This window comes from Sorex araneus, chromosome 3, assembly GCF_027595985.1.
Source record: "Sorex araneus isolate mSorAra2 chromosome 3, mSorAra2.pri, whole genome shotgun sequence".
NCBI classification, from domain to species: domain Eukaryota; kingdom Metazoa; phylum Chordata; class Mammalia; order Eulipotyphla; family Soricidae; genus Sorex; species Sorex araneus.
This window is the reverse complement of record NC_073304.1, coordinates 192,505,680-192,530,970: the sequence shown is the minus strand read 5'-3', so window position 1 is coordinate 192,530,970 and position 25,291 is coordinate 192,505,680. Positions and strand designations below refer to the sequence as shown.

Below are 25,291 nucleotides of genomic sequence, written 5' to 3'. Positions count from 1 at the left end.
ATTGATTTTTTTTTTTGATGGTGGGTGGGGATCATATCTGGTTGGTGCCCAGGGCTTACTCCTGGCTCTGCGCTCAGGGCTTATTCCTGGTGGGGCTTGGGGAATTATGTGGGGTGCTGGGGATCAAACCCAAGTTGACTGCATGCAAGCTGCCTGCCCACTATTTATCTCTCCACACTGCCTCCCACCCCTTGCTTTCCACCACCTGCACTTTGTTTTCTTTTTTCAAATCTGTATTATCACTGTATCACTGTCACTATCATCCCATTGCTCATCGATTTGTTCGAGCGGGCACCAGTAACGTCTCTTATTGTGAGACTTATTGTTATTGTTTTTGGCATATCCAACACGCACGGGTAGCTTGCCAGGCTCTGCCTCGCGGGCTCGATACTCTCGGTAGCTTGCCGGGCTCTCCGAGAGGGGTGGAGGAATCGAACACGGGTCGGCCGAGTGAAAGGCGAATGCCCAACCACTGTGCTATTGCTCCAGCACAAATCTGTATTATAATCGTGTTATTTCTTTTTCAGATCACACAAAAGGTAGAGGAGGAGTTTCTACCTCCCTTGGCCTCTGAGGTCCAGTAACGCATCCCTAGGGTACTTGGTTTGGGCTCGGGAGACCAGGTGCTCCCAGCTTCCTCCTGCCTTTCGGTGTTAGCTTTGTTCTAGTGGACCAGCAACTTCAGATGTTCTGTTTCCTCATTGATCTGTCTTTCATTTCCTATCACATTTTTCCAGAATGACTTTGTAGACACCAAGCGCTGGCAATACAACTCTTTCTCAGAATCGCCTTGGTTACATTAGCCTGTTTGCTCATCTTTCCATATGAAAGCTATGATCATTTTTTTGATTTTTTGCTAACTGTCATTAGAATCTAATTTAGCATGACATTGAATTGATTTGAGTTATTCTATTGACTGACTTAGGTTTGCTCTTTTGTTTTTCATGGAACCCACTAAAATTCCAGAGATTTCTCTAGGGAGTCTCGAACATTTCTTGTTTCTCGTTCTAGGCGTTTGATGGGTTTTGTTGTTCCTAGGGACGAGGACCCTCCCAATCCTCCATTTTATTTAGAACTGGAGATTGCCAGAATATAAGAAAGTTACTTGATTTTAAGGTTGTTGAGCAACAGCTGTACAGAATAACGAATAAAACACCCGAGTATGTGAGGGAGCTCCCGGGGCTGCGAAGATGACTCAGTGGCTCAGACTGCTCTGGCCGGCAGGTGTTGGCGCTGGGCTCCAACCCCTGGCCTCTCACTGCCGCTGCTGCACTATGGCGATCTCCACTAAGGCCCTGCCGGTGGCGATCCCTGGCGAGGGGGGAAATAGAAATAGAGCACCAGCAGCCCTCTAGAAATTGCTTTTATGCTTCTTAATTGGATCGTCTTCGCCTATCCCCAAGGGATACCCTAACCTGATTTTTTAAAAAAATTTTAAACCACCATTAGCCTGCAGTTGTTATAGCTTTGCCATCTTGGTTTACTCCAGAAACAGCACATTAACTTCTGGGTGCCTTTGACCTGCTCAAAGTGCGAGTGCACTGTGCAGTAGGTGCACTGGCGTGTGTGTGTGTGTGTGTGTGTGTGTGTGTGTGTGTGTGTATTTGTCTGTGTCCCCTCTGGGTTCATCCACGTTGCATGTAGCTGTGGTACATTCCATTGTTTTGGTTTTGCTTATTTTGTTTATTTTGGGGGGAGCTTCCAAGTGGTACTCAGGGGACCCCCAAGACCTTTTATCCAAGGATCAGTGTGAGGGTCCGAGGAAGTGGTACTGTTTGGGCCCTGTGGCTGGCTAGGTTACCCCAGCCATACTGGCAGTATTGGGGGAGTTTGGGGAGCAGATATGTGGGTTCTGGGTTAGAACAGGGGTTGACCACATGTACGATTCTTCAGCTCCTTGTCCAGTTGTCCATTCTGTTTTAACTGCTCTTGGTGAAAATAGCCATTTCTGTCATTTGATGTATATGCATTTTTTTCTTTTTCTTTTTTTGCCATACCCCAACCTAGTTCAGGGCTTACTCCTGGCTCTCAGGGGGACCATACGGGCTGCTGTGTGGTGGCCCAAACCCTGGCCAGCCATATACAAAACAAACACCCTACCCACTGTACTTTCTCTCCAGGCCCTAAATTAACCACTTCCCCTCCCCCATCCCACCAGATCCCTTCTCCTTGCTGGTGGGCATTAGGCTGTTTTGGCTTTGGGGGAGGTAAGGTCCCCCCAGGACTCTAGTAGGGAGCTGGATGCACAGGCCCGAGGCCGCGTGCTCCTTCCTCACCTACTGTTTCCCAGTCAGAGCATGCTGGTGTGCGTGCTGTCTGCCCACAGCTCACAGGAGCACCCCACTTCCGGTATTGCCTGCGCTGTGTGAGCCAGCGTCTCGCTGGGGATTGGATTGGCTGAGATGACTGTGTTTGGGGGCTGTATTTCCTCCTCAGACACTACTTTTCTTTATACCCTCTTGCCCCCACTTAGATTACTGCCGCTTTGTAAACTTGCTACTGTCCTCCCACTGTGGGATACATCCTTTGCTTATTGCATGTTGCAAATGCTTCTTTTAAGTCTGTGCCTTGCTTTCTTCCCTATCTTAATATGTTGATATCAGCTCATACCACCAATGGCTCACACTTGAACATGACTTAAGGAACGCGAATGGCAGTGCCAGGATCAACCTGTTAATAGCATTTTTTTTTAAGTTAAAACAGGTTTTATTTTGAAATTTGGATGAAGAGGAGGGGTAGGGAGAGAGGAAGGAATGAGAGGAATGAGGGGGAGATGGGGAGAGAGAGAGAGAGAGAAAGAGAGAGACAGAGAGAGAGAGAGAAAGGAGAGAGACAGAGACAGAGAGAGAGAGAGAATGAAAAGGGAGCCCCAGTACACATTAGATATGAAACTACACATCTGAAGAGGGGAGGTGCAGGTAACATGTGCTTGGGCACCACATGCATTTTGCAGCAGCACATGGGCACATGCAGCACATGGACTCAGGCAGCATATACACGTACTTCCTTTGTTCAAGTTAATAGCATGTTTTGATGAATGAAAGTCTGATACTTCAGTCAGCTTATCATGGACTAAACTTCAGTGTTTGTTTGTGGTTCTTTTCTTTTGCGGTCAGATGTATTCAGAGACATGCACACACCTCACATCTTTTGGCTTCTAGCCTGTGTACCCCGTAGCACTGTTGGGAATCTGGCCCACTATCCTGGAATCCTCCCTCAGTCCCTGCACCACTCCCCCAAATGACAAGGCTCTGACTTTTTTTCTTTCATTTTTTTCCCCCTTGCTCAAACCTCAGAGAAATGGAATGGCACATCCCATACTCTTTGTGTGTGTGTGTGTGTGTGTGTGTGTGTGTGTGTGTGTGTGTGTAGCAAATATACCCAATGGTGCGCAGGGCTTACTCCTGGCTCTGCAGTCAGGAATTGCTCCTGGCGGTCCTCCAGGAACCACATGGGATGCTGGGGATCAAATCCAGGTCAGCTGCATGCAAAACAAGTGCTCTGCTCACTGTGCTCTCTCTCCAGCCCACAGCCCTTACTCTACGTTGAACAACTAATTCACGCTCACCAGATGAGCCACAGGATGCTTCTGGCAGCTTCCACTGCACAGGTGTGAGCTCTGCTTCTGCCGATGGGCCTGGGGCTCTCCTTGCCAAAGACCTATGAGAACTGGGTGTCCACAATTCTTTGTGTTAGCACACGTTTTCATTTCTTGCTATTATTTCCCTCGCAGAAGTTTTGCATCTGTTCAGAGTGGAATTACTGAAGTCTCTGCTTAGGTGTAGCTTGTTTTTGTGGAACATGGACCTGTTCAGAGAACTCCTCCATTCTTCCATGTACTGCTTCCAGCCTTACTAAGTGAGCCCCTCACCCCCAAGCGCCACACCCCAGGCCACGGTGTGGGGCCGTGGCTCAAGCTAGGCTGCCCAGTGGCTGCTGGTCCTGTGTGCTGACACATGAGCAGGACCGTCTTCATGGAGGAGGGGCCCCTGGGCCCCTTGTGCTCGGGTAGCTGAGGGGACAGAGGACCAGACTCTCCCAGGTATCAGACTTCCCATTTAATCTCATCAGCTTTCAGTCTTTGTTTTGGGGCCACACCCAGCGGTGCTCAGGGCTAACTTCAGGCTCTGTGCTTGGGCATCACTCTCGGCGGGGCTGGGGAGAACATATGCAGTGGCTGGCATTGAACCTGGATTGACACACATGAGGCAAGCACCTTCACCCCCAGACTATCTCTCTGGGTCCAGTTCAGCCTCTTCCCCACTCCCTCCACGGGTTCAGAGCTCCCAGTTAATTCCTTCTGCTCAAGCCAGTCAAATAATCCTATTCCTAAACCTTTGGTGCAACTGAAGAATTCTGCAGTCCTCCCAACGACTGGCACCCAAAGAGTAGTGGAGTGTACCCCTGTTATTGCTGAAACTCGGGGTGTGAGCTGATCCCAGCTGGCTCTCCAACTGGTTGTCACTTCAGACCTAACTTAAAAAGGCTTATTGCAGCACTACTCCGAACACTTGCACTTGGCGGAGTTTTCTTTTTTTTTTTTCTTTTCCCCGAACTTTAATTTTAGTTCCCAGTTTCAGAACAATTTTCTTTCAGTCCCCAGCGGAAAGTTAATGGAGAACAGCAGCTTAATTTAGAAGGTGAAATGTAGCAGTGTGTGTTATTCTCTGGACTTCGTTTTTGGAAACCAGGTTTGTTTCTCTTGCTCTTTGATGCAGAGCTGAGCAGGGGGGGTGGGTCTGGCGGGGGCCAAGCTTGGTGCTGGTGACCAGAAACCAGAGTTCTTTCCTGAAGGGACTGTTCACCCAGGAAATCCCACACCTCCATCGTTCTGCCCTAACTGGGGCCTCTTTTTAAAGGAAGAGGGAAATAAATTCTCCTCTCCTTTCTGTTTTAATGTTGCTGAGTCACACACATGCATTAGTGATGGGAAACTATCCAGTTTTAACTGGTCTGGTCCCAGGGCCTGTCCTTGGGGCTAAGTCTGGGAAAATGTTTGATTTGGGCGAAGGTGCCAGGAACAGGTCAGAGGTGAACATGAAAATCTCCCTCGTTGCACATGCTACCAGCCAGTCCCAAGTGGGTCTCAGAGTGGCCACCACATTGCCTGCACTGTCCCCGGGCTCTCTCATGGCCTTTGCTCAGTGCCGATTCCTCTAGGGCTCCCTGGTTGTCACTTATAATCTTCCTGGGGGTTCTCAGTTGCAGAAGGCTCCTGTGTGGGTTCGTGACGGGAGCTCGGTTGGAACAGGACATAGTTCTTTCTCTGTTTCGGCTTTTGGACCACACCTGGCGGTGCTCAGGGCTTACTCCTGGTTCTGTGCTCAGGGGCCACTCCTGGCAGTGCTTGGGAGTCCTGTATGATGCTGGGGATCGATCCAGGTCAGCCGAGTACAAGGCAAGCGCCCTGCTCCTGTACGAGCTCTCCAGCCCCAGCCCACAATCCCTTCTCCTGCAGATTCCCTATTTCCAGGGACCGCAGAGCAGAGAACCTCCGCTCACAGGGCCTTGCTGGGTCAGAGCTAGGCTTGCGTGCTAGTTGAGGCTGTCAGCATGATTTAGCAGTTTGGGTGCTGCATAGGGGCCCACGCAGAAGAGGGTTTTCGTGATGTGGGCACCAGTGGCGGTTTCCTGGCCAACACAATGACTCTTGGAGCACTAGCTGCTTATTACGACAGGGCCCTGCAGTGGGAGAGAAGTCCCTCTGGGAGAGGAGTTGGGCGGGGCTCACCTTCCTTTGCACCATGGTGTCCCCTGGGCTGGTGTGGCCTCAGATTTCTCACAAGTTCAAGTCCAGGTTTGGGAGTCATCTGACATCTGGGTGATGGGGGAGAACTCAGGCCAGGGAAGAGGGCCTGAGACGGAAGTGAACTAGTCCATCTGGAATTGAACCTCTGCACCCTGGCTGCTGCCTGAGATCTGGGCAGAGGTCAGGCGTGGACAGCGAGGACGCAGTTGTGGACGGAGCAGTGCAGGGGTGCAGGCTTCTCTCTCCGGCCTCCTAGTGTGGGCTCTCTAGGGTTAGTGTTGGTCTAGCCAGGCCTGGAGACATCTGCCCGCTGCAGCAGGCTGGGTGGTGTCCTCAGGGGGGCTGGGCAGGCAGCGAGGGGAGCCAGGATATGGTCTTTCGGGGGCTCACCAGGAGGTAATGGGGCGCTGGGCAATCCCAGGGCAGGAAGCAGCAGTGTTGGGATGCGGAGAACCTGCAACTAGTCCGAACCTGGCACTCAGTGTCCACAGGATGTGGGGGGCCTGGGGTGTGTAAGGAGCCACTGGCTTAGGCCTGAGTCGCTACGAGGAGTGGCCCTTTCACTGCTGCCCTGTAGAGGTTACTTGGCCTCTCTGGGTCCCCCTTGTTCACCACGAAGAGGACGAGATGGTCTGTTGTCCTGGGGACTCCAGAGAAGATTTGGGTGAAGCATTTAGAACAGTCCTGACCTGCGCATGTGATGGCCAGCACTGTCTGTTTTGAGTCTCTCCAGTGTGGTCAAGCGAGTGTCCAAAATTTTTGCTTTGGACCTGCCTGTGGGGGTTCACTTGTAGACCCCAAAGCCGACTGCTCTGGTTGTGTGCTGAGCTCCGGAGCCCAGCACGTGGCTTGCTGCTGTGGCTGTGGGAAAGCTCAATCTTGCCAGCACCTTCCGGTGACCTTCCTATCCGCCTGGCCTCCGTTCTCCTCCATCCTTAAGTTGGTTACTTTTTCTTTTTTTTAGCTTGTTGGGTCACACCCGTCGATGCTCAGGGGTTACTCCTGGCTCATGCACTCAGGAATTACTCCTGGAGGTGCTCAGGGGACCATATGGGATGCTGGGAATCAAACCCGGGTTGGCCGCATGCAAGGCAAACGCCCTACCTGCTGTGCTCTCGCTCCAGCCCCCGAGTTGGTTACTTTTCATGGCAGTAACCTGGAGGCTGCCTCAAGCCCTTTTGGAAATAGGCCGTTATCAATTTTTGGTTTTATTTTTGGGTTTACTCCTGGCCTTTGGTGCAACAGAAGAATTCTGATGGCTCCAGGGTCCCCAGCTACTGGCTCTGTGCCCACGGATCACTCCTGGTGGGGCTTGGGGAACCATATGAGGTGCTGGGGATCTTTCAAGTATGTGTAAGGCAAATGCCTTACCCACTGTACTATCTCACTGGCCCCTGCAGTTTCAATTTTGAGTGAGTAAATAAGATTACTACAAAGGAGGATTGCAGAGTATTGAGGGGCGTGCACAGGGGCCTGACCTAGTCTAAGCCGGAAAAGGTGGTTGAAGGGTAAGAATTAATGAGCAGAGAATCCTTTACAGTAATCTCTTATCAGAACAACAGAAACCAGAGGCAAGGGCTGAAATAAAAAGTGTGCCGACGGAGAAATCGATATCCAGTAAAACTGCCCTTCAGAAATGATTTAAGACACCCCAGAAACATTTTTTAAAATTATTGTAGAAGGGATTTCTTTACAATAATTGAAACCAAAGGACATAGTAACTCAAATCCACATGAGGAAATAAGGACAGCTATAAAGATGTGAAGGCATTTTCTTTGTAACACTTATCTTTATGATGATAAAGCAATCATAAAACTATATTGACACTTGGACTCATATATAATACATTAAAGTACAAATAGAGCTGGAATATATAATAATAATAGCATGAAGAGGGGAGGAAATAGCCATATTAGAGCGAAGTCTTCACATGGAAGTTAAGTGTTAGCATTAATGAGAGCTAGGTTGTTAAATTAAAATATTAATTGTACTCACCAGAGCAGCCACTAAGAAAATAATTTTAAAATGTCTAATAGGGGGCCAGAGCGATAGCACAGCGAGTAGGGCGTTTGCTTTACACTCGGCAGACCCGGGTTCGATACCCGGCACCCCTTATGGTCCCCCAGGTACCGCCAGGAGTAACTCCTGAGCACAGCTGGGTTTGACCCAAAAGGCCAAAAAAAAAAAAATGTCTAATAGAAGGGAATTCTAGAATTAAATGGAATGGAAGAATGGAAGCATGTAGGGATAAAAAGTCAAAACATACATAGAAAATGGATAGCAGAATGACATAAACCTTATCTTATTAGGGATTACACCAAATGCAGACATAATAAAAATACAGGAATTGGTAGGATGGAGTAAACTCCCTAACTTTGCTGTCTATAAGAAATACAACTTAGATTTGAAGATATATAGGGGAAAATTAAAGATCAGAAAAACAGATATCATGCAAGTAGTAACTATATAGATCCCAAGTGGCTACACTAGTATCAGACAAACTAGATCTGAAGACACAATCAGTAATAGAGATCGACAAGGACATTTTGCAGTGGTAAGGGCTTGTCTATCAGGAAGACGTACCAATGATAAGTGTCTGCTTCTGACAACAGTTCCCCAAATTGCAGAAAGCAAACACTAATGAAGAGAGAAATAGATAACTCAGCAAAAATCATTGGCAGCATCAAGGTTCCACCTTCACCAGTACAAAGAACAGGTAGGCAGAGAATCAACAAGGTAGAACTTTTGAATAACTATCAACCAAGCACACCCAACAGCCTTCTCCAGGACGCTCCACCTATTAGCAGAACACACATTCTTATCGCGTGCCTGTGCCTGAGTCCCCATAAGGACCTGTAGGTTACGAAACCAGTTTCAATATATCCAAAAGGATAAAGTCATTCAAGGTCCTTAAATTAGTTGCCTTTCATCTTCAGAAGCCAGAAAGAGAAGAGCCAACTAAATCCAAAGCAAGCAGAAGAATAAAAATTTATAAAACACACACACACATACATATAATGAGCCGAGATGTCTGTCCATTGTACCACTCTATATTTGTATGCTCAGAATATTAAGCCTCTAGAGATAGAAGGATTCAGGATTGGTAGGGCTGGGGGAGGGGAGCAGGAAGGATGGGGAGTGAATGCTAATGAGCACAGAATTTCTTGTTGGAGGAATGAAATGATTTGAGAAATTGGTGATGATTACATAGTTTGGTGACTATACTAAAAGTCACAGACTTGTAAACTTTAAAAGGTGAATTTTGTCATTTGTAAGATTAAATCTCAATAATGGCATGAATAAATTAAGTTAAAAAATTTTAATTAGGCTGGAGGAACTGGGGAGAGCAGGGTAAGGGATCATTTCCTAGGCAGGTGCCTGCATTCCCCCAAAGGATGCAGTGTGGTTTCCGACAGGGACAGAGACCCTACTGGGGAGGGGGGCGTTGGGTGGGGTTGCGCTTTTATCATCGGAGCAATAGGAAGCACTTTTAAAAGGTCTCTGCATAGTCCCATGTGGTTAGAAAGGATCCTGAGTGGATTTGAAGGGGCAGCTGCAGAAGCTGAGATGAGAAGAACTTGCATATTAGGGCTGCTAAAGTTCAAGGTCTCCTGCTAAGTGGAGCCAGTGGCACATCCCACCTTCTTTCCAGTAACCGAGTGGGTGTGTTCACGCACACACGGGCTCTCAAATACAGGTGCACTGTCGGGGATCAGATCTGAGGCCTTCCACATGCCAGGCATGTACTCTACTGCCGAATCACTTCCCCAGCCACCCGCCCCCACCCCTGTTACTCTAAGTCAGCCCAAAGATGAGCAGAGATTTCTTCACTTCAGGTGGAGGGGAGAGGGTGTGCAGGGAAGTAGACAATCCTATCAACCAGGCTAAATTGGACTGTGACTAAGTAGAATTAGGCCAGTTGCAAAAAGCAGATGTTGAACAAATATGGGAATCTATTGGCAGGATATTGCCCAGAGAGGCTCCCCGAAGCGCGGACCCCTGGAAGGGCAGAGGAAACTCAGAGGCAGGAGGGGAGTGGAACCCTGTCTCTGCCCTGCGTTTGCTTCCTTCTCTTCTCAACGAGCAACCCCTTTCTTGTTTCTGCTCTCACTCCCTCTCTCCCCTCTCAGCCCTCCTTTCTCTTTCTCAAGCTTTCCCCTGCCCCCCTTGGGACAAATGTTCCCTCCATGAGCAACTTTGTTTGCATCGTTCTGAGAGCACAGTTGAGTTGAGGCATTTTCCAGATTCTCAAGGAGGGGACTTCTGCACATGCCAGCGTGGGCAGGCTGCACCCCTGGACGAGTGAGGAAAGCCCCAGGGGGATGGTCAAGGGTTAACCTGGAACTTCAGGAGTTTAAGCCCAGGGGTGGCAGCTGAGTGGCTCAGCAGCACAGGAAAGGAGGGGACACGAGCTCGAAGACCAGATGATGCTGGTGTCCCCAAGGGCCAACCCAGGCAGCTCCAGCCCTTGGGATAAATTCCAGGGGACCTCCTTTTGTCACTTGAACTGGTTTGCAAACACCATCCACAGAGTTTCCCCCCCTCCTGCTCCGCTTCACTCTTAGCTGTGGGGAACTGTGGGATGGAGATGGGGTGGGGCAGGGAACATTCCAGAAAGTTGCATCAACTCTGTGGTTTCTCTCAGTTCCTCCAGAAAAGCCATGCCCTGCTGAAAAACCTACTGGGAAGGACCCGAGTTGTTGCCATGGTTTCCTCCTCACCTGCTGGCCAAAGCTCAGCGGTGCTGATTCTATTGCCTACAAACCCCAGTACCTGCGAGGTCATCAGGCCACTGATTGGGGACCACGGGGCAGGGAATGTCTGTGAAGTCCTGCAGGAGACCTTTATGAGGGTCAGCCGCCCTGACCCCACACAGCCAGCCCGGTCTCCTGCACAGCTGGTCTGTAGGTGGATGCCCTGCCTTTCTTCGGGGTGTGCTGTGGCTGGCAGGCTGTCACCCCCTCCCCAGCACCCCCCCTTGTGGGGTAGACAGCCTCTTCCGGTGTGGATTCGTGTGATGACAGATCCTGGCAGCAGCTCTTCTTCCTGCCGTGAGAAGCAGGGAACCGGAGTCCTTCCCGCAGCCTGCCCCTGCCCTCGGACACGGCGAGGGCTGGGAAGGACACTGTGCGCAGGTGTGGGTGCTGCGGGCTGGCCTCTCTCGGGACTCTGCAGCCAGCAGCTGGGGAGGCCCTGGGAGTGGGCGCCTGCCCACCGACGCCTGTGTGCGGGTCCCCTGGAGTCCTTCCCTGCCTGCCGGGATGCTGCTAGCGTTCCTGTGGCTGGTGCCTCAGTGCGATGAGCCGTTGCAAGCCCCTCCGTTGAATTCCTGTGACGGCTGAGTGGGTGGGTGGGGCGAGTCATTTCGTGTGCACTGAGGCGCACACGAGAGGGAGGGATGTGTCACGTCCCCCCTCTCGGTCACAGAGCTGGTCGGTGCCGAGACTGCAGGCGTGGCTCTTGATCTGTAATCTCAGACTCTGCTCACAGTGGAGTGCCACTGTGCTCTGAACGCTTTCAGGCAAAGACAGTCTATCCCTGTGGGTTTCCTGCCCATTACCGGTTTCCTTTATCCCTTCATCTTGTTCCAGAGAAGAATTGAGGTGCCTCAGGAATTCATATTTCTCTCTCATAGCTTGAATGTATCAGAAACACATATTGACTTCTAATGGAAATCAGGTAATCACTGTATGCCGGACTCGTGTAGAGATGCTGTACTTGTGGCCTTAGACGTGTTGTGCAGTGAGTAGGAGCCCGTCCACCTCGGATCAGGAGAAAGCAGTAACTAGGGCCAGACTAGGTGGAGTTGGAGCACAGAGTCAGGCCAGTTGACTAGTATTGAGCCACACAATTTGCTGAGTTAATGAACAGTCAAATCCAGGAGAAAGAATTCTGTGCAGGGTTTGTGTGATCCCCAAGGAAAGGGGTACTGATGCTGAGTGCTTTTCCAGGCAGCCGGAGTCAAGACAGCCCCTGCCTGAGTAGCCCTTAGAAGGACTTTGCCTCGGGGCTGGAGCGATAGCACAGCAGGTAGGGCGTTTGCGGCCGACTCGGATTCGATTCCCAGCATCCCATATGGTCCTCCGAGCACCGCCAGGAGTGATTCCTGGGTGTATGAGCCAGGAGTAACCCCTGTGCATCGCCGGGTGTGGCCCAAAAAGCAAAAGCAAAAAAAAAAAAAAAAAGGACTGTGCCTCTGTGCCCCTCTTTCTCTCATGGCAGGGTGCCTGGCCTTCACAGCCTGCTAGGCCAGAAAATTCATAGTCCGCTCACATATAAGACAGAACTAGTCTGGTACAGGTGTGCATCTCCCCAGGGAAACACCCAGCCTTGATTCCCGTGGTGCCACTCCTGCATCGGTGCACCTTTGGGACCATCCTCTGGTCACTCCAGCCCCCTGGCCCCATCAGAATACCCCTCCCCTCCCCACTGGCCTGGCCCAGCCCCCAGGAGGGGATCTGGGGGAACTAGCTCACCAAATATCATCATTGCCAGCACATTTCTAATTTTAAACTGGAGTATGTATTTGTCACATCGTGGCATGATTTCCTTGGGTACTCTTATTTTCCAGATATAGATTTCTTTTTCCAAGTTCTGTCTCCAAGTTTTTCAAGGTGTTTTTTTAGCCACTTATCTGTGGAAATTTTACTTCCTACTTATATTAATGATCAAATTAGTCAGTTTTACCTCTGAGTCATTCTGTTTCTCTCTTTGGGTGGATTTGCAAGTCCTAGGTGTGGATTTTTGTTGTTATTCTTGCTGTTTGGTGGTGCTCAGAGGCCACTCTGGGGATTAAGCCCAGGGCCTCCCCTTATGTGGATTTTTGGTTGTTTGGGGACCACACCCAGCAATGCTCAGGGATTACTCCTAACTCTACACTCAGGAATTACTCCTGGCAGTGCTCAGGGGACCATATGGGATTCTGGGGATGGAACCCAGGTCAGCCATGTGCAAGGCAAATGCCCTGCCCACTGTACTATTGCTCTAGCCCTGCACCTGTGGATTTTTAGGACAATTTAGCACCTACTTTCCTGTTCAGTCTCAGGGTCTGAGCCAACACTATTTCCTGCCCTCACTTGTTTGTAATCCAAAAGGGTTTGCCAGGAGACCCTGCCGTCTTCCTCCTCTCCTATTCAGGTCAGGGGTGCCTCTCCCCACCCTGCCGGACCTCAACCCTGTCCTCCAGACCGTTTTGGGAATTTTTGCCATTGGCAGCCTTAATCAAATTATTTGTGCCTCAGTTTACCTTTTTCCTGGATAGTCATCCACCCCACCCCAAGTAGGTGTCCCATCTCCAGAGTCTTTTGGAAGATCTGAGATGCCAGTGTCCCAGGCATGGTCTGCAAGGACCATTTTGAAAAGTACCCTTGCTCTTGCAGAAACTGTGTCCTCCTAGGAAAAAATGCAAAAATCACTGAAATTTTAAAAGCACCAGAACTTAAAAAAAAAAAGACTTCAAAATGATGGGACTGGAGCCATAGCACAGTGGGTAAGGAGTTTGCCTTGTACTCGGTCGACCTGGGTTTGATTCCCAGCATCCCATGTGGTTCCCTGAGCACCGCCAGGGGTAATTCCTGAGTGCCGAGCCAGGAGTAAGCCCTGAGCACCGCCGGGTGTGACCCAAAAAGCAACAACAACAACAACAACAAAAATGATGTCACTTATATGTGGGATAGAAGAAGACTCAGTAAGGGGACAGGCTGTGGCACGGAGACCCGATCTGCAGAACTGAATCTGTTGGGGGAGGGATTGCAGGAGGAAGCTGCTGAGAAGGGACCTAGGGACTGTGACGGCAGGATGTTGGCACTGTGGTGGCAGGGGCAGTGCTGTGACATTGCATGTCTGAATCCTGAAGATCAACACTCTTATAAATCACGGTGTCTCAATTTAAAAACCAGAGGGAGGAGGGCCTGGAGAGATGCACAGGAGCTGCAGCAGGAACTTTCCTTGCAGGGGGCTGGGTTCAACCCTCAGCACTCCTTGGAGCCTTGGCCAGGCTTGGAGCCAGAGTGGCCTCTGGGCACCACAGGGTGTGGCCCTCAGACAATAACAATAGCAAGAATGCTGATGCAGTGTGCCAGAGGGGGCGGGGGTCCCTCTTTCAGGCGTGCCCTGTGTCTGCTCTGAGTAAAGCCCGTGCTCTCAGGGCCATCGGTCCCCAGCAGACATGCCGTGCCTGGCTCCCGACGGATGTCCATCCACCGTGAAGAATCCAGGCCTTGGTTTGCCGGCAGCTGGGCTGTCCCTGCGGCTGGCTGCCACTTCCTGACTTAAGTCCCAGGGACTCAGATCTTCCTCAGGGTTCCCTTCTGACATTGTGGGAGGAAGAGGGGCTGCCGCCTCCTGTCCGCCCCGCCCCTGCAGGCCAGCCCGGGTGACTTCCTTTCCTGGTAGGTATTTTGGGGTCTCTGGCTCCGAGGGGACAAGAGAGCAGCTTTTGTGTTCCCTGGAGCCCCGGATGCTGTCCCCCTACGTGTGTCCCCAGAGGTTCCCTGACCTGGGCAGGGCAGGGCCGGGCCTGAGTCCTTGCTGGTTAATGGTTGACTGCAGACCTGCTCTTCCAGCTCAGCCCATGTTCAGCAGAGACCTCGGGAGTCCCGTAGCCACCCCCAGCCTTCCCCGCTCCTGCCCCGGAGGGCCTCCCCAGCTGCCCGCCTCCACCCCTGAGCAGGGGCTGGCGTGGGGGCAGCCAGTGGGGAGACGTGTGTGTTGGCAGAAGGTGGATTCATATGTGAACGGGGCCGGTTTAGCCACACCAGCCACATGGGGCCTTGGCGCCTGATTCGTGTCATGCTGCTCACCACGCTGTGGGGGCTTCTGGGAGGCCCCTGTAAGGCCTGTGCTCCCCAGGTGCTCACTGTCGGGTCCCCAGAGCAAAGCAGTGAGGAGGTTCCCAGATAACTGCAGCAGAGTCAGAAGAATCAAGGGGCCACAAGGAGGCAAAAATAAAGTGCCAAGGCCATGTTCTTAGAGTGTGAGAGAGTGTAGAGTACATCACCCACCCATGCTTCATCGCTGTATCACTGTCATCCCCTTGTTCATCGATTTGCTCGAGTGGGTGCCAGTAACGTCTTCATTTGTCCCTGTTGCGTGCTAGTGTAGCCCAATGGCGTCTTCTTGCTTCTGGAACACGAAGAGCACGTTGTTGTCACTGTTTTTGGAATATCAAATACGTCATGGGTAGCTTGCCAGGCTCTGCCATGTGGGAAAAAAATAAATAAAATTAAAATAAAGAGGCCACAAATGTGGCCGCGTGCTCCAGGAAAAATTGCGTCTCTCTCTTCTGGGAGCTTTGTTTTATAGTCTCGGGGTCTTGGTCGTTGATGAGATTATATGGGGGAGTTTGTGGGTGTGGCTGCCAACCTATTGGAAACCAGGGTCTGGGTAGAGGAGGCCCAGTCCCGATCTGAGAACATATGATCCCATGCTTCATATGTTCTTAAATATATTAGATGGGAGTATAGGAAGCATTTCCATGGTACATGGTACTAAGTACTTTTCTGTTTTTTAGAAATTTCTCTTTTTTTTTCCCCCTTTTAGTTGCCATAATGACAAATAATACAGTTTTCTCTTTATGGTAGAGGCATGAAGTTTCCTTTGAAAGGAAGTTTATTTTATTTTTTTCTTTTTTGAGGGGAGGGCTACACCTGGCGATGCACAGAGGTTACTCCTGGCTCTGCACTCTGGAATTACACTGGGCAGTGCTCGGGAGACCCTATGGGATGTTGGGAATTGAACTCGGGTCATCCGCTTGCAAGGCAAATGCTTACCTGCTGTGCTATCGCTCCAGCCCCTGAAAGGAAGTTTAAGCAACAGAACAAGCTGGCTGATTTAAAAGTCCCCCACTGGACCGCACGGTCCAGTGCGGGGCGGGGGAGTGCTGGTGGCAGGAGGTGCTGAGTGTCTGAGATTTGGGGGAAGACATGCTAGAGTAAGTGGGAGAGAGGAAAGAAAGAATTGTGGTGGGGCTGGGACCGGCTCTAGCTAAGGAGAGATAAATAAGAGAGGGTGAATTCATACCATGACACAGACGTGTGTGTGTGTGTGTGTGTGTGTGTGTGTGTGTGTGTGTGTGTGTGTGTGTGTGTGTGGCTCATGGGCCCTGGGGGACCCTGGAAAGGGCCGTCTGAGGGAGACTGTATAGGGATACCAGAAGACGCCGAGCTAAAGTTTAGAGGTCACCAGGAGCTCCGGAAGATTCTTGAGAAGGGAGTGTTCCATGCCGGCCACTCCCTGGAAGGGACTCGCTTACTTGCTTATTTATTTGAGTACCAGGACAAGAGGCAGCAAGGAGAGTGTGGGAGGCCAAGCTTGCACCACTGCTGAGTCCTCACAGTCCCGCCCCCCTCTCGCTCCTGCCAGCTCAAGCGGCATCTTGGAGACGCAGGAGGGGAGCAGGTCTGGATCGGGCAAGTGTGCGGGTCAGGGGCTATGCGGGGAGCCCTGGAGGGGAGATACCCCCCTCTCTCTGCCGTCCCCGTGGCCCCTGCCTGCGCTCACCTGGCTGAGTGCGGTGTGTTCTGGGGAAGAGGGAAGGGCCCGTTGCAGAATGCGCCTCTCCAGACTGGGACCCGGAGTTCCTGCAGGAGGAGGAAGCACGAAGCCTCCTGCCTCCTGGGAGGCCCAGGCTGTCTGGTGGGCAGTGCCCCTGGGGTTAAGCTTCATCAGAGGAACTCGGTCCTTGGGGGCACGGATTTGTTTAATCCTTCTGTTTCTTCATTATAGTGTAGGGCCATTCACGAGAGTCATTCATATATCCTCTTGGCTTAAAGAATAGTGACTCTGGCTGTGTTTTCCCGTTGAGAGTCTGCTGTGCATCGGGCACTCCTTGGAACTGTTACGCTGTTCTCAGAGATCAGCCTGCACCAGAGAGAGGAGGAAAGGGGGTGTGGGAAAGTTGGCTGGCTCCCCCACCCTGGTTGGCTGCACAGCCTTATCCCAGATGCTGCCTCTGATGGTGCTGTCTGGAGACTGGATGGGAAGAGGCTGGTCTCCACCCAGGCCCCCTGCCCCGGTGGGCTGTGCCCCGGGTGGGCTGTGCTCTGCGGCATCGTGGGGGACATGTGGAAAGTGAGGGTGCTGGCAGCAGCCAGCGGCCTCACAGTGGAGATTTGGTGGATTCTGAAACAGGCCAGGCACAGTCTGAAGGGTCGATGCTGTGGCCTCTGCTATTGTATGAAATTAGAGTTTGCAAAATCCTGATGGTCCGTTTTACTAGAAGACATTTTATAGACTTGGAGAAAAGCATTGTTTTCTTTAAAATATATATATTTGGGTCTAGGATGGGATAATTTCACATTTTACCTTTGGTCTGATTATTTCTGACTGCATTCCTGGGCAGCTAGAGCAGGGTATGTGTGTGTGTGTGTCTGTCTGTCTCTGTGTGTGTGTCTGTCTCTGTGTGTGTGTCTGTGTATGGATCTGCGTGTGCCTGTTGTGTGTGCATATACATATGTCCACATGTACTGGAATCTGTATCCGTGTTCCTTTGGAAGCCGAGAAACCAGGATGTACTTGGCAGCAGTCTGGGCTCCGGGGTGGTCCCGGGTGTCTTTTCTCCCCTGTACCAGGTTGGTGTGTGCGAGCAGTGTCCTCCCTGCCCATGCCCCCCGGTCCCCACTTCTAGTCCTTCCCAGCTCTCGGTGCTGGAGAAGCTCCTCCTTGCTCTCGCCCCTATTCAGACAGACCCTTCTCCCAGGAATACCCGCCTCCTGCCTGCCACCTCCTGCCTGCCGTGGTCTCTCCGCCCTCCTGAACCTTCTCTCCAGCTCTCTCTAGCTCTCTCACTCCCCGGGGCTGCTTCGTGGCGACCTCCTGCCTGCTCCCTGCCTCCCCCACCCCTTCTTTAGACAGCCCGGGCATTCGTTCGAGCCATTGTCTGACTTACCACCCTCAAGTGCCGGACACACTGGTGTTGGGGGCAGACTGGGTAGAGCAGCCGCACTCCCCACAGATCACCCTTACAGAAAAGGACAACTACACACAGAAATAAATACACGGAGTCCAGCTGTGGCACAGGAGATGAAGGAGAGGAGTTGGGAGCTGGTACTTGTCGACCTCCCTGTCTTCTGCACTAGGCAGGTCCCCAGGAGGTCACTATGGGGATGGAGGGGCCATTTGTGAGCAGTGTCCTGTGAGCTGCGTCCCTGGGATGCCTTGGAATTGCTAATGCACACAGAATATTGGGGAGTGTGACTCATCGTAGCAGGATAGTGTTCGTGGTATTGCCTGCTTCTTTCCCCTGGATGAAGATTACGGATAACATATTTTTCTCTATTGAAGGAAAAGACATTTTTTTTTTTGCTTATTTTTGGGTCACACCCAGCGACACTCAGGGGTTACTCCTGGTTCTGCACTCAGGAATTACTCCTGGTAGTGCTGGGGGGACCATACGGGATGCCAGGGATTGAATGCAGGTCGGCCGTGTGCAAAGCAAATGGCCTATTCACTGTACTATCGCTCTGGCCCCCATGAAACTTTTTATTGCATGCCCCCCTTTTTTTGCATAGGTGCTCCCAGGCAGTGCTCAGGGCCCAGGCTGCTTCTGGTGGTATTCAGCCAACGGATTAGGTGTTTAATGCTAGAGTCTGGTAATGCGGTTCTGCTTGGGTCCAGCAGGTCTGTAGGGTTCAGAGGCCTCCAGGTGGTACTCAGAGGACATGGGGTGCCAGGGATCAAGTTCAGAATCTCGAACCTGCAAAATAATGTACTGCAGGGACCAGAGAGACAGTACAGTGGGGAGGGCACTTGCCTTGCACGCGACCAACTTGGGTTCAATCTCTGGCATTCTGTATAGTCCTCTGAGCTCTGCCAGGAGTGATTCCCGAGCACAGAGCCAAGAGTAAGACCTGAGCAGTGCCAAGTGTGATTCAAAAACCAAAAAGAAAACAAACAAACAAAAATCAGTGCACTGCAGCCTGGCTGTAGGTGGCTCCCTGGTGCCTTTATTTAAAAAAAAAAAAAAGTTTAGGGTTTTTTTTTTTTTTTGCTTTTTGGGTCACACCCGGCGATGCACGGGGGTTACTCCTGGCGGTGCTCAGGGGGCCATATGGGATGCTGGGAATCGAACCCGGGTCAGCCGCATGCAAGGCAAATGACCTACCTGCTGTGTTATCACTCCAGCCCCCAAGAACAGTTTAGGGTTATGGAAATAATTGAGTGGCCAGTATGGAGAGTATCTGTGCACTCTCTCCCCACCCTCAGGATTGCATTATTGACATCTTCCAGTTGGTGTGATGCATTTGTCACAGTTCATGAGCCTGTGTTGGCCCACCATTAACCGCACTGTAGCCCCATTAGGGGTGCATTCTTGGTACCGTGGATTCCATGCGCTTTAACAGATGTGTAAGGCCACAGTCTGCCACCACAGCATCATACAGACCCGTTTCTCTGCCCTAAAGTCCCCTTTGGTCCTCTCTCATCTTTTTGCCTCCCTCCCCGACCTTTGCACCTCTGCATACTGTTCTGGAGTTGGAACCATCTCCTGTGTAGCTTTTCAGACCAGCTTCTTTCCCTTACGTTTCACCAGCAGCCGTGTTGTGACTGATTCATCCTGTTGTGCGGAAGTACCACGGGGTGCTTCTCTGTTCACTTATTTAAGAGCATTCACTTATTTAAGAGCATCATGGTGGCTGCTAGGTCGTGCTAGTTTTGAACAAAGCTGTCGTAAGTGTTAGCAGCCCCGTTTTGATGTGGATGTCTGTTCGCCGTTTACCCAGGTGTGGGATTGTTGGGTCATGTGGTAAGAGTATTTTGTTCCAGAAGATTCTGCCTTCCCAGGTGGCAGCATCCATGTGTCTCTCTGTTCTACATGTCCTCAAAAGTCCTGTGGTGGATGTTCTGGGTTTTGATCACTCCAGTAGGTGGGTAGGGCAGTTTCATCATTTCCTGTTCCTGGTTCCTCTGTGATGTATGGTATTGAACACCTGTTGGTACTTGTGTTTACCACCTGTGTATCTTCTTGGTGATGTGTCTATTAAGAACTTTTGCCCCCTTTTAAACAGAGCCACTTGTCTTTGCTTCCTGTTCTTCATTTTGGGCCACACCTGGCTGTGCTCTGGGCTCACTCCTAAGCTCTGTACTCAGGAATCACTTCTGGTGGGGCTTGGGGGACCCGTTGTGGCACCAGGGATTGAACCCGGACAAGCCACGTGCAGGGCAACACCCTACCCACTGTGCTGTCGCTCCAGCCTATTTTCCTAGTTCTTGAGACAGTGTTTCCCTGTTTTGATTCTTCTTCGTTGTTTCTGAATTACCTGAAAGGATAAGGAAAAAGGATCGTGTGCATATGATTAGCACTGGCTCAGGCCCCAGGACACACTCAGTTCTGTGAAGTGTCCAGAAGCTGGGGTACTCAGAGCTTGGGACTCAAGTCCTGGTCTTGGCCACTTGCTGTGTGACATTGACTCAATCATTTCACCTCACTCGGCCTGTTTGCTCGCCTGTAGAATGGGGGAGTTGAGACATGGAGCAGAGGGGCTGGAGCAATGGCACAGCGGGTAGGGCGTTTGCCTTGCACACGGCCAACCTGGGTTCAATTCCCACCATCCCATATGGTTTCCCCCCAACCCCCCCCCAGCACCACCAGGAGTAATTCCTGAGTGCAGAGCCAGGAGTAACCCCTGAGCATCGCCGGGTGTGACCCAAAAAGAAAAAAAGAAGACATGGAGCAGAAAATACAGGCAATTTTCACAAAATGGTTCAGTGAAGCACTCAGCGCCCAGCCTGGCAGATAGCAAACTGTCAACACAGGTGGCAGTTCTGGGATGTGGCTTGGCGGTGAAGCAGAGCAAAATAAAAAGAAGGCTCCTCTCAGACACCTTTCGTCTCCCCTGTGCGACAGCTTGTGTCTCCTTAGTCTGAGAGACCCCAGAGCCCGCTGACTCCCAGTTGTCCTGACATCATGAGATTGGGGCGTGTGAGTGGGAGTGGGGTGAGAACCCACTCCCGTTCTCTTGTTCCCACGCCCCTCGCCATGGCCCCTAGATTCATCCCTCTCTCACTTCCCGGGCTGCTGTTGTCCCGGGCCTGCTCTGCAGAGTCCTGGGGCTCTGGGATGGAACCTCGGTCTCCGTGGTTGAGGGCGGAGGGAGGGAAGGCGCCGGGTTGCTGGCCCTCAGAGCTGGCCAGCGGGGCTTTTCGCTGGGTGCCCTTGTGTGGTGGCCTCATGACAGCCCCGTGGGTGTGGCCTGGCTTCTTTTCCCAGCAGATGATGCTTTAGCTCCCCTCCTGATGGCCCCTGCTGGGCCTTGCCCGGGAGCACCTTTTAGATGGAAGGTTCACGGTGGCTTACACTTACAGTGGGCTGGTGCAGAAACAGCTGTCCTGGAAGGCCCCTTCCATAAGCAGTGGTGACCAGTCACAGGCAGACGCCGCCAGGCCTGCAACAGGTCTGATGGGGAGGAAGAGACATATTCTAGGGTGAACTGACGCACACCTCCAGTCTCTGAGAGAGCAAAACGAATCAACACGTGCAGCACGGTTAGGACAGTCACACACATTCACTGTTCAGTCAGGATGGAGGCTGGTGTCATCGGCTGCTCTAACCTTTCCCCGAGGCCCCCCACTGCCCTCCACTTTCCTGTCTCCCAAGCCCCTGCCTTAGTTACTTCAGTTCTTCAAACAAGTGTGTCACCCAAAAGAAAGCAAATAAAAATAAAAATTCAACTCTACTTCAAATGAAGTGTCCACTTATAGACACCCAGTGTCCAGGCCTTGCCCCCTGCAAAGCTCATGTTTGCCTTTGAGGTTCAACACCGCCTGGTGCTCTTCTCTTCCTGCAGCGGCCACTTCACTCGTGTCACAGTTGACTCTTCAAGACTTGACCAGGAAACTAGTTTCCTTGATTGGGTAATTTTGTGTGTAGGGGCTATCCTGGCTCTTGGAGGACATTGAGTTGCTTCGTGCTCTGGACCCTCTGGGTGAGAGCCAGTGGCACCCCCCCACCCACATGTCTCCAGACACTGCCAAAGGTCCCCTACTCAACTGTTCCCCTGACTGAGAATTACTGGCCCAATTACTTTTCCTCAGCAGATCCAGGAGTCAGCTCCACATTTCACAGGTGAGGTAGTTTAGTCCCAGGGAAACAAAGGAAGCCATTCAGGGTCTCCGGGTGAACTCACAGAGCCAAAAGGTACATCCCGGGGCTGGAGTGATAGCATAGCGGGTAGGGCGTTTGCCTTGCACGCGGCCGACCCGGGTTCAAATCCCAGCATCCCATATGGTCCCCTGAGCACTGCCAGGAGTAATTCCTGAGTGCAGAGCCAGGAGTAACCCCTGTGCATAGCCAGGTGTGACCCAAAAAGCAAAAAAAAAAAAAAAAAAAAAAGGTACATCCCCGTGCCCGCACCACTTTGCCCCTTATCAGGTTGTTGTAAGTGGGCAGGGGCCTCCGTGCTCAGCCTGACGGTCCACTACAGATTGATCTGCGGCTCATGAGAACAAGCCGCTGCCCGCTGTCCGGCCTGGCTGGAGCCAGGGAGCGGAAGGCGCTAGGGTGGAGGCCTCTGCTGTGTGGGGCAGCCGCAGCTCTTCCTGCCTCAGGAAGCCCCGGGGAGGAGGAACAGGCTCGGGCGGGCTTCTCCGCAGTGCGGGCTCCCCGCCTCATTGCCGGTCTCTCCCACCGAGGCTGTGAATCTGGGCTAACAGTTTGAAGGCCCAAAATACCCATTTGTTCTGTCATCTCTTTGTGCAATCATTTATTATGGAAAACTTTAAATATAAAGCAAAGCTGAAAGAATTGCAGTGAACACCTACATACGCACTTCTTCGCTTCTATTATTAACTTGTTACTACACGCGTGCTTCCCGTCTCCAGAAGGCAGGGCGGCAGTCAGCTCTGTCTCTGGCTGGAGGGTCGGCGAGCACGTGGCTGCCGCCCCCTGTTAGTCAGTAGAAGACCTGCATCCCGGACACGGGGCCCACAGGAACCCAGATGATGGTGGCAGGAAAGTGTCGTGGATGCCCCTCACCGTTCAAACCAAACTCCTTAAGACAGGCCCATAATAGGTTGTGGAGTTACTCGGTTAGAAGTACCCCCCCCCCCCCAGATGCCGGCGGGAGAGCTCTGGAGTCAGGGGCACAGGCCTTGCATCCACAAGGCCCGTTTGCTTCCTGGCACCTCATGAGCCTCTGAGTACTGCTGGGGGTGGTCCTGGGGCCCCCCACCCCCGAGCTGGGCTTGAACAGTAGCACAGCACCTTGGATGGACATGCGTGTCATCAGGCAAGTTTCTCAGGGAGGGCCCTGTGGTTTCTGAGCCCTGTTTGGGGCGGGGAGGGTCCCCCCAAAACACCCGGTACTGAACTCAAGTCATCTTAGGGGAGACAAGGGTGAAAGTACAAAAGAAATTAATGTTGATTGCTTGACACCATGAAGGCCCCATTTGTGAAATTCTCCGTTTTGTCCTTTTCCTGTTCTGGAACCCTTTTTTTTTTGTGGCAGGATTAAGCAAAGACCCGAGCAGACAGTGAACAGTGAACTACTCCTTCCTCTGCTAATTCCTTCTCCTTTCAATCCAGATCCCGAGATGGTGTCAGGGGGTACAGTCACATTTGAATCCCCCTCACCTTTCCCAGGTGGACAGGTGGGTCCTAGCTGTTGCCTTTGTATAAGGAAGGCACCAGCCCAAGAAACTTACCACCCCTCCCCTCCCCCACCTCTCTCTCTCTCTCTCTCTCTCTCTCTCTCTCTCTCTCTCTCTCACACACACACACACACACACACACACACCCCTTGAGCACACTGCTGCATCCTGGTGTAAAGCTCCCGCTAAACATGTAAGTGCCACAGCTGGGCTTGTGTAGCACTCATCACAGCGACTCTCTCTCTCTCTCTCTCTCTCTCTCTCTCTCTCTCTCTCTCTCTTTCTTTCTCTCTGACTGGATGATTTAAAGAAACCTTTAAAACAAGGTGGTGGCTTTTAAGTTTTAAAATCATTTTGAATGACTCAGAGTGACCCTTGAGCACTGTCAGGAGTTACCCTGGGTACCACCAGGTGTGGCCCCAAACAGAACATTAGTAAGTGTTCCTCCCTACCCCAACAGCCTGCAGCCTGCTGTCCGGTGCACAGCCTCGCCCCGAAACCCCCGCCCCCTGCCGCCCCTCACTAATTCTCCTGAGCATGGGGCAGCGACTTGACAGAGGCTTGTCCAGAGTTTCCTCCTGATGGTGGAGAGCTAGGCCTTCTGGACCACAGGCCATTGAGTGAGCTTCCCTCTCGGGCATCCTGCCCCAGGCTGAAGAGTTTGTGATCGCCCCACCTCCTGTCCTGCCGCTGATCTCAGCCTCAACCCCTTGCAGAAGGCAGCTTCTCCCCACTGGTCAGTTCGCTGGGAGCAACACTTGCTCTGTGTCCGTAAGTGTCCATCACTCACGCTCTTGCCTGCTCTCTTGGCCTCCATCCACGGTCCTGCCCTGACAGTGATCCTGGGCTGGTGTTTTGGTTTTGCTTTTTTTTTTTTCTTTTTGGGTCACACCTGGCAATGCACAGGGGTTACTCCTGGCTCTGCACTCAGGAATTACTCCTGGTGGTGCTCAGGGGACCATATGGGATGCTGGGAATTGAACCCGGGTTGGCCGTGTGCAAGGCAAACATCCTACCCACTGTGCTATCGCTTCAGCCCTGGGCTTGTGTTTTGTGATGCTTCTGCTTCCTTTCTCATCCTCCTTTATTCACGGAAACGCATCTGTAAGAGGCTGTGGTCACCTCTCCCCATTTTCTCTTTGCTCAGCTATTTATCTCATAGAGATGCAGAGACATTTATTTCTGTGTCTGGTAGTTTTGCCGCAAGTACAGACATTTTCGCCACATAAATACAGTTTTGTCTACTGCCCTGAGACAGTTTCTTCCTAAGAGAGAGAAAGAGAAGAAAAACCTACTGGCTGACAGCTTGGTTTTATTCCTCTATTGATGAATCAATCCACGAGCTGCCTTGGGCTGACTTAGCTAGTAGACTGAAGCTGGTTGTCAGTTTGGTTTTGGGTCTCCACTGAAACAAGAAGTCGACTCTGCAAACGGGTGCATTGCCATTTCTAGTAGAGTGCTTATGCTGTGTGTCTTTACACTCTCTCATTTCACACTTCCAGTAAGTTGGATCATGAGAAAAATCTTTTTTTCAGGGACTAGAGAGATTGCCTGCGCATGGCCAACCCAGGTTCTTTCCCTGTCACCACACATGGTCCCCAAAGCACCACCAGCAGTAATTCCTGAGTGCAGGGGCCAGGAGTAAGTGCTGAGCACTGCTGGGTATGGCTCCAACCCCTCCAACCCCCAATTTTTTTTTCAAGTGTAAGACTGAGTGTGGGGCTGGAGCGATAACATAGCAGGTAGGGCGTTTGCCTTGCATGCCACCAACCCGGGTTCGGTTCCCAGCATCCCACATGGTCTCCCGAGCACCACCAGGAGTAATTCCTGAGTGCATGAGCCAGGAGTAGCCCCTGTGCATCTCCGGATGTGACCAAAAAAGAAAAAAAAAAAGAAGAAGACTGAATGAGCCTTAGTACGGTCTCCAAGAGAAAGCCAGTTCCTGGGCAGAATCTACAC

General features: G+C 51.6%; 1 protein-coding gene across 2 annotated transcripts in view; it reads left to right on the top strand.

Moving 5' to 3' along the window:
• Nucleotides 1-25,291, top strand: part of RPH3AL (rabphilin 3A like (without C2 domains)) — a 135,486-nt gene that overhangs the window by 7,206 nt on the left and 102,989 nt on the right. Inside the window, exon 1 of one of the 2 annotated variants that reach the window (XM_055130325.1) lies at nt 14,117-14,139. The exons of the other annotated variant lie outside the window; for it this stretch is intronic. The gene's annotated coding sequence lies outside the window, so the exon portion shown is untranslated. Of the gene's footprint in view, nt 1-14,116; nt 14,140-25,291 lie in introns of those variants that run through there. 2 annotated transcript variants of the gene reach the window in all.